Raw genomic sequence first — 13,821 nt, 5'->3', positions numbered from 1 at the left:
TTTCTCACAGAAGAGAATTAAACATAATTTTAATTTTAAACAAAAACTGTGGTGCTAGGGACTCAAAACTCCCAGAAATTATTGCATGAGAAGAAACTGCGAAGCCAGATTGAAAAAGATGATGTTCAGGACCATGAACTCAGGATCCAAACCAACTGGCATCACATCTGCCCTCTGAAACTCAGTTGATGTGTGACATTGGGCAAGATGTGTCAACCATGGTTTTCCCTGTAAGTGCCCCTCAGAAAGGTTTAGGGCATTAAATGTGTTAATGTGTATAAGATCTCGAGCTACACAGTTTCGTTTACATTAAAATGGCATTTTACTTAATTGAATTAACATGTTAAATTAATGAAATAACATTGTATTGACATTTAATTTCTTATAATTAAGCTAAAATATGTTTCTGAATTTGTGTGATTGAATATAAACCAATTGGTTTGGCTTTTGATTTTGAGTGTGAGAGACTATGGTAGACTCACCTGTGGGCCTAAATTCTGGAAACTTTATGTATGTCCTATCCTTTCTAAGCTGCTACAGCCTCTAAATTTTACAGATCATGTAATGACTGTGCTCCGTTTGAAAGTCCTTACAGGGGCTAGTGTTGGAAGTTATATTACAGATGATTTTCTATAAATATATTTGATATGATAATTTACTTTAAAAATGATTAGGTGGGGGCTTCCCTGGTGGCGCAGTGGTTGAGAATCTGCCTGCCAATGCAGGGGACACAGGTTCGAGCCTGGTCTGGGAAGATCCCACATGCCGCGGAGCAGCTAGGCCCGTGAGCCACAACTACTGAGCCTGCGCGTCTGGAGCCTGTGCTCTGCAACAAGAGAGGCCGCAATAGTGAGAGGTCCGCGCACCGCGATGAAGAGTAGCCCCCGCTTGCCACAACTGGAGAAAGCCCTCACACAGAAACGAAGACCCAACACAGCCATAAATAAATAAATAAATATTTAAAAAAAAATGATTAGGTGAGTGAGAATATTTGGAAGTTTTGTTTTTGTTTTCCTATGCAATGTTTATATATATTAAGCATACATATAAGTGTATATACATATGCTTAATATATACTGCAAAATAGTGGCTTTAATATTTTGGAAAATTCAAGATCCCAAAGATATCCAATCACCTTTTAGGTTACAAGGCTTATATTACCAGAATAATTGTAGCATATTCCTTGACTTTATTTCTGAACACTCAGCCTTAGTTAAAAGCCATATTCAAATAATTAGGATGTTTTGCTAATTGTCCATTTGTTTTGAAGTTTATAAACCTAATGTTACAAGTGCAAAAATCAATATACTCCTGTTTCCATTCTGCTACTTTGCAAAATAATTTTTTTGAGAAAAGCACCATACTGTGCAGATCATATAAACTCAATAATTAATTGAGTTCAGTGAAACTGAGAACCATGAACTTAGAAATGTTACAAAGTAAAATCTCAAAATATAAACAAATATCAAATAGATGTTGGAACTAAAACATGAGCATGTTTTCATGTTGTTTCCTATTACCCCATGGTTATCATAGAAAGCTCAATGCCTCAACAGAGCCATTCCTTCCTTCTTTCCTGATGACAGAACCAAAATTGTGGTTATGTGTTCTTCCATGTCCTCTGTGCCTTGGGGAACGTTGGCCCCATCCTTAGTTTCATAGAATAAATACTGATTATTCTAAGCTAGTATAGGTGAAAATGTCTGAAAAATGGTCTCTGGAAGTTGGTGCATAGAGAAGTGATGTCTGAGCTGCTGTAGCCATCCTGTGGTACATACTTCCATCAATGAAACCTGGGTCTTTGATGATGATGATGATGATGATGATGATGATGATGATGATGATGATGATGGAGAAGAAGAAGAAGAAGATGATGAGCCATGATTTAATCAACTCTGCAACTGGACCTTGAGCGATTTGTTGTGAGAGATACTAAATATCTTTATTAAAAAAACAAACAAACTGTATTATACTAGTCACACTTTCTCCTAGAACTCAGGAGTCATTTGGTTTTAGTACATATACTTTATTTAATTGGATAATTATTGAAATAAAGTGATATTAGGTAAAATCATGAAAGCACCAGTAACTCATATCTGGCAATCCCTAATCTACATCAAAATGAGATTTAAATATTTTTAAAAACATACAGAAAAATACTACACACAATAGTGTGGTTTTACATTATTATATATTTAGAGAATGTGCATTACTTAATCCTGAGGGACCAAATGCTACTATCAGTTTTTTTTATTTTATCATTTTACTTATGCTCAATGCAAATCATTTGAAAGCTAGTATGTATTTCTATTTTTACCCAATTATTTTCTATTTCAGAGGATCACTTTTATTTCAGCTTCATAGTAGCTGGCCAGGGATATATTAATTTGAAACAAACAAACAAAAATGCCATGGGGGTTACCATAGTTGGTATGGTGGTAGAAAATATTAAAAAATCATCATAACCAAACATTTCATCTTGTGGTAGGTAGAATAATGGCCACCCCAAAAATGTCCATATTTTAACCCCTAGAATCTATGAACATGTTAAGTTACACAGCAAAAGAGAATTAAGGTAGCAGATGGAATTAAGATTATGAAACAACTAAAATAGGAACATTGTCCTGGATGATCTGGGTGAACCTATTATAACCACAAGGGTCCTTATAAATGAAAGAAGAGGTAGAAGAGGGAGAATCAGAGAGATGGCAGCATGAGAAAGACTGGCTTTGAAGCTGGAGGAAGAAATCCATGAGGCAAAGAAAGCAGGAAGCCTCTAGAAATGGAAAAAGGCGAGGAAATGGATTATCCTCTGAACACCTAGAAAGAAATACAGCCCAGCAAGCACCTTGATTTTAACCAGTGAGACCTGTGTTAAACTTCTGACCTTCAGAACTATAAGATAACAAATTTATACTGTTTAAACCAGTAAATTTGTGGTAATTTATTTATAAATATGATTCAGTCAAATCATATACTTGGTGAAAAATTGTTATGATAGTAGATAGTGTTTATAAGGTATCTTTCCAAAATTTATTATGTGTAACATTTTAGTGAATTGCAAGATTAAAACTATACACCAAACCATGAAAGTGGAAGCTGTTTTACGGAAAATTTAGGAAAAATATTTCTGACATTACTGACAGATTTTTTTAAAAGGCAGAAAGGAGATAAGTGCTTATGATGACAACTTGTAATTCATTTTAGTTGTTTGTAATTCGTATTGATAATTCATTTGTAATAGTGTTTTTATAAAGACACACCTCCTCAAAAGTGTCTAGAAACCGCAAGTATTTCATATTGTTAATTTTATTTTATAACGGGAAATAGTTTTTCTCATGCTGTCTTTCACTCGCACATTTAATTTTTTAAACATTTTAATTTTTTAAAGAATATCTACGTGTACCATTTAGTTTTCAACAGATATTTATTATCTCAATATTTTTTAAAAAGCTCTTTATACTGTGTTACAGTAGTTGATGAGAGCCTTTTCCTTGCATAAATTTTCTGAGTATATATAAAATATTAGAACACTCTTTCAGTAATCAATTAAATGTGTCTATTAACATGCATATTTCCCCAAAGTATTCACTATGTAATTAGTGTTCAGGTCATGAAGAAAATAAGTCATTTCATTTATGTGACTGTTAAGCATGAAAACATTGATAAGATGATATTTACAGCTATAAATCAGGTGAATAATTTTCTTGAGAAGAAAAGAGAAAGCCAAACATTAAAATTTTAACTTGTATAATTTTTAAAATAACTTTTGAATTCCACTTACAAAATTGAAAATACAAACCCCTACAAAGGGAAGTTCATCACTATTCATTAATCTTTTCTGTGGATCGCTGAAGGTAATATCAAAAATGTAAAATCTCCACTATATCTCCACTATCTCCACTACAAATCTCCACTACTCCACTATATCTCCACTACAAACCTGAAAAATAGTTTAGCAGTTTCTGCCTTCCTGACCTTAACTGTATAAGGGCAATTTAATGAAAATTAGCAATATGTATACATAGCACTGTCACTCCAAATATATATCTGTTTTGTCATTACATACCCTAGTATTTTATGAATAAAAAAATAGAGATGTGAGATAAATAGTTCACGTTTGTGACTGAGCAGCCCGATCATGACCATTGGCGTTCTTTTCTCTGAAGCTACGGTATGGTCTCCTAGATGAGTGGTGAATTATGATATGATACAAAGACATTTAGAAACAGCTTAGGACAACTATTTCTTCTGCTGTTTCTTAACTTGTAATTGTTAAAATTATTCTTTAGCTTTTGGCTAGCATTTTCTCTTCTGTCAAGTCCTTTTTTTTTTTTTTTTTTTTTTTTTTGCGGTACGCCAGCCTCTCACTGGTGTGGCCTCTCCCGTTGCGGAGCACAGGCTCCGGACCCGCAGGCTCAGCGGCCATGGCTCACGGGCCCAGCCGCTCCGCGGCATGTGGGATCTTCCTGGGCCGGGGCACGAACCCGTGTCCCCTGCATCGGCAGGCGGACTCTCAACCACTGTGCCACCAGGGAAGCCCTGTCAAGTCCTTTTGAGCCTCAACCTGATAAAGGTTTTCTGTTTACTAAGTTTTTCTGCAAAATGCATCACAAATATTGCTTTGTTGACACCTCATTAGTTCTTAACTTTGGTAAATGAAAGCATTTTTATATGTTGGAAATTAAATATTTGCAATACCATTTTGTTTCTGTTTTAATTTCCTTGTATATAAATTAATAGTAGCATGTCTTTATAAATTCTGGATTCTCTAAGTACATCTGCCTTTACTTATAAATAACATCTTTATTCATATGGTCCATTTGACTTACACAAGCTTTTCTCTTTAAATCGCAATGTTGAAGCAAGCTCAAAATGTCTAAGTATTGTGTGGAAGAAAGATATTGGTCCCATGAGTTAAATGGGTAGTTTGAATTTCTATTACAAAAAAATCACTGTTATCCTTTCTGGGAAAATAATCTTTGACTGAAATTTGAATATTGATTATTGTAGCCAGTTCCTTGTCTTTGGAAATGGGAAATTGCATATTAAGGGTATCATTGGTCTTATATGAGAAAGTGAACAAAATATTTTATTTCCTACAGAAAATTTTCTGTGTAAATAAGAGGTTTCTTAGAAGATTTGTCTGTTTCCTATATTCTTCTGTATCTGGTCTGTTTTACTTTGGTAAATCACACCTACAACAAGATTCCCAACATTTTGCTAATTAGTGGAAAAGTGACTTGAAAATCTAAAGGGAAATTTTGTGAAATCAACAAGCCTGGAGAGAGATATGAGGCAGAGCAAAACAACATATTGACAATTAAATTTATTTCCGTTTTAGAATCTTTCTAGTTTATCCACTTCTTTCAGCATTAGGACATGTGATTCTCAGAGTAGAAGAAATTGTTCCTTAGATATTATGGAATTGAAAATCTTATAATGCAAATTATGTTGACATCTGCTAAAACTTTATCCTCTCTTCTATTCCTTAGTGTTTTAACTCAGCTATGGTATTAATTAAAACAGAAACAGAAACCCTGTATGAGGAAAAACAAACAATTGAAATGGTGACTATACAAAGAGTATATTCAAAACTGCTCTAGAAGTTAGAGAAGAATGTAAAGTTTGTACATATGTTCAAAGTGATAAAATTACCAAATTTTGTGTGTTTATTTTCTAAAGAAAACATACAAGCAGAATAAGCCTCATACAAATGTGAAAGTAACAGCTATTCCATATAATTTTACATATGTGTATGTGTTTTCATGCATATATGTCTGCTTTTCTCTTTCTCTCTCCTTCTCCCTCTCTCTCTCCACACATACATATATATATTTATATGAATGTATGTATAAAGCTCTAATATGGATAACTGACTTTGACCTTCATGTAATATAAATAATTGTTTTCTTATTGTTGATAAATTGCATTTTAGAAATACTTAATATAAAAAATATTGGCATATTTTGGAGCACTGGTAGTTTTAACCAAAAACCTTCATGTGCAAATAGACAACATATTGTAAAAAACAGAAGGCCAACAAACAAGAGAAGATAAAATAATAACATCAGAAAATTTGTATTAATTAAAATCCTACTTCTAAAGCAAAATGTATTTAGATAATACATGGCTATTTATCTAATAAATCACCCACTACAAGTATTCACTATAGTTCCATAAGTGAGTTTTATAGGTGTTGTTATATATGCTCAGTATAATGGCCCCTAATTTCTTTATTCACTGCCAGCTGAGACCCCTTAGCTCAATAGCCCACCATGGAGAAACTCCAATTTTTACACATCCAGTTGTTTCAAAAAGAGCCCAAACAGGCAAATATTTTGACACTTAGAACCTGACTGCTTTTCATATAATGGGAAATCTCACCCAATATCTGTTATCCATTGATAAAATAAGGTTTTGCGGGTACAAGGGTCTAAGTTGCAACTGCATTTTGGAGTTTTCAGACCTAGAGACCCAGAGACTCCCAACCAAGCTGCTGAGGGACATCACCTAGACAGATGAGTCTCGTTTTCAACTTTTCAATTCCCCTCTCCCTGGAAGTTCCCTCACCCTCCTCACCTTTTGTAGCATGGACCAACCAACCTCCCCCCGCCCCACCACCGCCCAGTTCTCCCGTCTCTGAACAGACTCCTGTGAGGGACCCCTCCTCCCACCACACACACACACAGCTGTCAAAGCATCACCCAATAAAGCTTGTGTGTGCTGCTGTGGACTTGGCCTGTTTTCCTAGATTGTCCCCTGAATTCCTTGAATCCCTACACTTGTCTATAGTGTGTTACCAACATATTTATCAGACCTGCTCCGTCTTCTTCATTAACCCACTGTCAATATCAAAAGCCATGTGTTCATCATTTTTCACTTGAACTATTTTTAGTGTTTCTAATTCTCCCATTCCCTAGCCATCCTTACTATATATTAGTAAGAGATTTTTCTCTGAAATACTCTAATATTGACACTTTTTAACTTACTTGATGTCTCTATATTGAGTTTGGAAAACATGAATATTTCGGAAAACTATATAAAAACTTTTCCAATCTGCCTTCTTATTAATTTCACAGCCTCTTATACTACCTCTCTTTTTTAGCTTTGAATCTCCAGTCTGTGTTACAATATCTGGAACATACTTTTAAATAATACTTGGTGTAAAGATGAATAGTTGTGAATAAAAACTTCATAAGTACTAGGTTTGACGTCTGGGTGATACATAGGTGTGACAGTCTGAGATGTTGCTTTTTACTGAGAACATTCTGCTAACAAATATTAGGGTATGTATTCCTGTGCTATTATGAAAATCGCCTGCTCTCTTTTGAAGATATATTTTTAATTTAATCAAGCATAAACAGGGAGTGAAGAATTGCCTGAGACAGCATGGGATTCTTTTGCATTAGGTGATCAAGAATGAGATACTCCATTGCTACTAAATAAATAAAATACTATTAAATAAAATAAAAATGAATTTGATAAAAATAATTCTAATACATGCTAGAAGGAAAGTAACGGAAAATGATAAGGAGAAAATAAGACTAAGTTTCCTTGTGTCCCATGAGTAATTCAAGCTTACAAAAATGAAACTCAAATATCTAAATACACCTGATGATTCTTGAGTAGGAAGAAGATTTATACAAGGTGAAGAGAGCCCCCAAAGAAAAGTCTCTCTCAGACAAAGACAGGAAACTGAAAAGATTTGCATGTCAAGTAGAGGGCAGTGAGGGGACAAGAAGAGAGAAGGCCTCTGAACAGATGCTAAGTTAGTGTTATTTGGACTTATATATTCAAATATGTTTATACATATATGTATATATACAATATGCATAGAATTTCTTTATATTCATGAAAATTATAGTGCTGCTAATTGTAGAAGGTTTATTTTGCTGGGAATCTGGGAGAATATATGCTCAACATATATATAGGGATAACATAACATCTATTCCCTCTTATAATACCAGACAAAAAGCAAAATAATCATAAAAATCCTTAATCCAGATCCTCTTGGACAACCAAAAAATTTTAAGTTCAGTTTTTAAAATGCTTGTGTTTGGGGAGGATGTTGAATATATTTGCAACGTAAGAATTAAACCCATCAAAAATGAGTTGCTTATAAGTTAAAAAAGCCCAGAGCATTCGATCCTGCAGAATATCATAATTTTTGAAAGCGTCATAGTTTAGATAAGCCATGATGAGCTTCTAAGGCCAGCATGTTGCAGCAACTCTGACAAATTACAGAGTAGCGATTAAACCCTGGTTTTCAGCACATAATTCCTCTCTTTTTCCTGATGGTACTGAGCAGGTAGTGTGTAAAATGTTGAGAACACTTAACCTCTGAATTTCGTCGTGGTCATCTGGTAGTTTCTGGTGTGGATCCCTGTGACAGGCACATGCCTCTTACTTCTTAGAGTTTGCACGTGGGGGTATTGGCATCATTCTGCTTACCCCAACTGCATACTCTTTTTTCCTTCCTCTTTTGTCTGCAGTTCCTGACCCTTGATCTTTGTGCTGAGACACGTTCATTACTCTCTGTTGAATAAGATATCCATCCTTAAATACTGGTCTCACTTTTCGGACACTTAACTGCTGAGTAATTTTATACATATCTTTCATTTAAAGACTTTAATTCATTTCTCAAAATTCTGACACAAAATGAAAAGGTTTTTAATGAAAGAAGGAAAAATTATGAAAGCAAAATTGTGTTTCATACTATGTGAGCCCTAGGCATTCAATTTTCACTATTATACACTACATCATTAAAATAAGTTTATATAAGTAAGAAACACCAATTTGACAGTAAATAAATGCAGATTTCCATATAAAATCAATATAATTAATGTTAATTGACTAACCAAGGGAGGAAAAAAAAGACTTGAGATGATAGAAGAGGAAGTGTGGGCATCATTTTTTAGAAGGTGTGATGGATTTTCAGACAGGCATTCCACATCAGAATCAGTCAAGTTTGATAATTTTCTTTTCATTGAAACCTTGACACTTAGCAAGAGTTCTGATGGAGAAAGTTTGCGAATAACCATACAAAAAGTGGATTCTTTGGGTCAAAAAAATGTGAGATAGATTTTTGTTTGTCTTCTCTAAGTTTAAATTAATGTATCTCCTTGAAAGCCACTTTGCATGACAAAATACAATTTCATAGAATGTGTAACTGGTTCAGAACTTGTTTTTAATCTTCTTTCGTTTTGTGAAAAGTCACAGATTAACTACAGCTAACACAAAAGATAGTTTAATATTATTTATTTCTATCTCTTTTCAATATATTAATCTTTTTCTCAATGAGTAAAACTTTCTCGCTCAGTTTTAATATTTATGAAAAACTATTCTTCACATTGTGGGACTTTTGATTATCCTGTACACAGAATGTTCTCATACATCAAGTTATAATGCAGAAAACAATTTTAGGGCAAAATAGTGAGTAAATATAAAAGTCTTCCCAAACACATAGAAACAGTACACATACAAAACAAACTGAAGAGTTGAAAAAGATGGTACATCTTCAACTTTCTTCCTTGTCATACCTGTGACAAACAGAATGCTTTGGTTTTTTCAAACATGGTAAAATATTTGAATTTATTATATATAATATATGTATTATACATACACAGTCTTTAAGAATAATGTTGGCATAAATCGGTGTGGGTATCTTTTCTTGCAATAAAATGTTGAAGATATTATCCTTTTAGTAAATTTCTTTATATTGTGTGGTTGTGAGTAAAAATAGGGTTTGATACCCAAAAATATGTTATCTAAAAAATGGCACATGTTTTCAATAGCTGTTATGAGTAAAATTTAACTGAAGGCTAATCCATACTTCCTCTCCTCTCACCTTAAACAAAAGACTGAAGTTCTTTCAGTGTTTGAGAATCCCAGGTCTACTATCTTGTGTATGTGATCACTGGTTGGTTACTTGATGATAAGGTTTACAAACTTCTCTTCTGTAACAGTACTGCATGGCTGCATCCCTAGCTCTGTCCCACACAGTTGTCCAGAGTCCCATTGGTATCTATTATTCCGTTGAATGAGTGCTTGTCTGGTTAGAAACTGAGCTTGAGATTTCATATTCTTTGATCAGAGGATTGCCATAAAATTAATTTGGCATCTTTGAAGAACACGCTATAGTCCGGAAGAAAAGGTAAACCTTGGTTAAGTAAGCAAGAAAAATAGTTAATCAAAACTAATAAAAAGTTTGAAAATTATTACAGGAATAAACAATACGACCTCCACTTAATTTAGAACCTTGGAGCTAGTTGGTAGCTGATAAAGGTGAAGAAAAACATCAGCTTTATATCTTGCGCACACCTATCCCAGGTACTTACCTTGTTTGTCTCCTGATCCATATCATGGAAATAATTTAAACATAATGAAATAAACTAAAGTTTATTAAAATGAGGAATGTAATTTGTAAATAATTATCTTTCTTTTGGGACTTCCCTGGTTGTCCAGTGGTTAAGACTCCATGCTTCCACTGAAGGGGGCACGGGTTGGATCCCTGGTCGGGGAACAAAGATGCCGCGTGCCGCCCTGCATGGCCAAAATCATCATCATCATCATCATCATCATCTTTCTTTTTTTTTTAAATTTTATTTATTTATTTTTGGCTGCATTGGGTCTTAGTTGCTGCGTGCAACCCGAACTTTCTCTAGTTGCGGTGAGCAGGGGCTACTCTTCGTTGCGGTGCACGTGTTCTCATTGCGGTGGTTTCTCTTGTTGCGGAGCACGGGCTCTAGGCGCGCCGGCTTCAGCAGTTGTGGCATGCGGGCTCAGTAGTGTGGCTCGCGGGCTCTAGAGCGCAGGCTCGGTAGTTGTGGTGCACGGGCTTAGTTGGTACGCGGCATGTGGGATCTTCCTGGACCAGGGCTCAAACCCGTGTCCCCCTGCATTGGCAGGCAGATTCTCAACCACTGTGTCGCCAGGAAGGTCCCATCTTTCTTTTAAAATAATAAAAATAGTCTTATATATTTCATCTAGATTTCAAATTATTGTTCCTCTTGGTAAAATCTCCTATTCCATCTCCGTGATTTCTATTAATGGATATCTTGACAAAATTGAGGAAATGAAGTTAATTACCCATAATACAACATATATAGGGGTTTCATTCCTTGACTCCTAAAGTGATGTTCTCAATTGTTTTTGCTCTCTCAAGGTAAACACTTTAAATCATTATTCATAAATAATTTAGTAACTTAAATGAAGCAAACACCTTTCTTGACTTTTTAAATAGTATTGTTAATAGGTATAAACTAGATTACCCCAGAAATAAATAAAAAGCTTTATTCTAACTGGTGTTGGATTACAGTTAGTTTTTATGAATATATATTTGTTGCTTTGTGTGTCAATTTCCAAAATAATAACAAAATCCTTTGCATTCTGCATCTTTTGTATGTGCTTTTTTAAAGCATGTGTTGTAATTTTGGCATTATTGTAAGAGATGTGGTTTCTGTTCTGATTTTCAAAAACTTGTGTCTAAAGCATCTTTCTTCTATCAGAAATCCCTGCCACTGCAGATGAGACGTATATCTTCGCTATCTCAGTGATTTTAAATGATATGCTGTCACTTACATGATGATTGCCTCAGCTCTGTCATCTACTATGCATGACATTCAAAATTATTGCACACTTTGTAAGAAAATAAAAGAGTTGTCACAGAAATTTTAAAATGAAAATATGTGCCCAGAATTATTATTATTTTGTGTGTAAGAAAGAAAATGCTGCTGAGGATTATTCACAATAGGGATCTGATCTGGCATGGTTTCTGCCTTACGATGTTTTTTCATTGTTCTTTTCTTCCCCTGAATTTATTTAAGATTGAGATTTATGTATCTCATGGTCTCCTTGATGTATTCACTTTACGGTCTATAGGGGAGATTTTAAAATTTTAACACGACATGGGCTCTCACTGGTGAAAGCAGACAAAGCTGCAAACAAACACAATGTTCAAACAACTGAACAGCGCCTTGGAGATGTGATAACAACTCCCCCTCCGTACGTGTAGGAGACGGTGTGTGTGTCCTGCCCAGGTAGACTCCACAGACTGGCATACCCATACCCCACCTGCTGTCAGCATTACACCTAATGGCCCACACAGCTATCCCCTTCTCTGGAGAAGTGCCTGGGGCTTATAGAACACCCTTGTTGTTGGAAGGATTTAATTATTATTCCTAGTTCTCTGATACCCATAATATTATTCACGTTATTTGTTTCTCCTTTGATGGCTTTTGGCAGTTCCTGTCTTTCAAGAAATTGGTCCAAATCATCTAAATATCAAATGTGTAGGTAGAGTTTTTTATACTATTCCTTTAGTCTTCTCATGTCCATGGGATTAGTAGTGATGACTCCTTTTTCATTTCTGATTTTGGTAATTTTTTTTCCTCCACCTCCACCTACAGCATAAGTTTTTGCTGTGGAGACAGCTCTGGGCATATTTCACAATTATTTTTACTCTTTCCCTGTGGGACCTTAAAGGGAATTTTCTCAGATTTGCACCATGAGACCCTTGTGGGGGTTCATGGAGGGAAAGCCCAGGAAAATGTGGGGTCTCCCCTAAGACTGTATCTATAGGAGTTTCTTACTTTCATGCTAGTCCACAATCAGCCTCCATCATTTTGTCAAAATTACCACTTATGTGCTCCCAGCAGGTTATTGCTTCAGTGGCTTCCAGTTCAGATAAGCAGATTTCAGCTGAAGTGTCCCTATTGGTACACCTGCTTCTCCAGATTTCAGGGTGGTCCTTTGCCTTCCAAACTCATTGCTCTGATGGGTATAAGAAAAATCACTGACTTTCAGTTTGTTCAACTGTTTCTGGTTCTCATAATGAGAGAGACAGCTTCCTAGATCTTTACATGTAGTTGCTGAAACCAGAAGTCTTGAGCCGTTTTTCAAGCAGAACAGTTCTTTTGGAAGACATGACCATTCAACAGAATCCTAGGGAATCTGTGTTGATTCTCCAATTCAGTGTTTCTGGAGGCTCCACATTACTACCTACATCTACCATCATTCTGTATCCTGAAGCACATGCCCCAAGGGGCAGTGCAGCTTGTACCACAGCTTGAAGCTTTGCATTCCTTTCCCTTTCCCTGGCTTCCATCAGTTGCTAAGTACATCTATTCCATTATACATTAAAAATAAAATACCTGCAAGGTAGTTTCTGATTGCTACTGTAACTTAATTTGCATCTTAAAACAAGAACAAAATTATTATTTTACATTTCCAGAGGTCAGAAATTCAAATGGGTCTTATTAAGACTAAAATTAAGGTGCTGATATCAAGATAAGTTCCTTTCTGAAGTTTTAGGGGAAAAGTTTTTTCCCTTGCCTTTCTAGCTTCTGGAAGCTTCCTTTATTCATTGACATGTGGCTTTTATATCAGTCTTTACTCTGCTTCCATTCCTTTAACTCCAACTCTTCTGCTTCATCTTTTTCTTATAAGGACTCTTGGAATTACATTGAGCTCACACTGATAATCCAGGTTAATCTCACTATTTCAAAGGCTTTCATTTAATCACAATAAATAAGTCCCTTTTGTCATGTAGGGTGATGTTCCATAGATTCTAGAGATTACGACAAGGACTTTGGGAAGGGAGCATTACTTTGCCCACCACAGTAGTTACTGGATCTATAGGATTCGCTGAATTGTGCCCAAACTCCATTTATCACCTGGCTTTTTTATTTCCATTCTCATAAAACCACAATGGATTTTTAGGTCTCCTATTGTCAGCTCCACATCAGTCCCTGTGTTCAGCAGACTGTGAAAATCTGGGAATTCTCTTTTCTTCAGTGACATTTATCTTGGTGAGCAGCT

The sequence above is a fragment of the Lagenorhynchus albirostris genome, chromosome 14 (assembly GCF_949774975.1).
Source record: "Lagenorhynchus albirostris chromosome 14, mLagAlb1.1, whole genome shotgun sequence".
Taxonomy (NCBI): Eukaryota; Metazoa; Chordata; class Mammalia; order Artiodactyla; family Delphinidae; genus Lagenorhynchus; species Lagenorhynchus albirostris.
The sequence above is the reverse complement of the archived record's forward strand: the minus strand, read 5'-3'. Positions refer to the sequence as shown.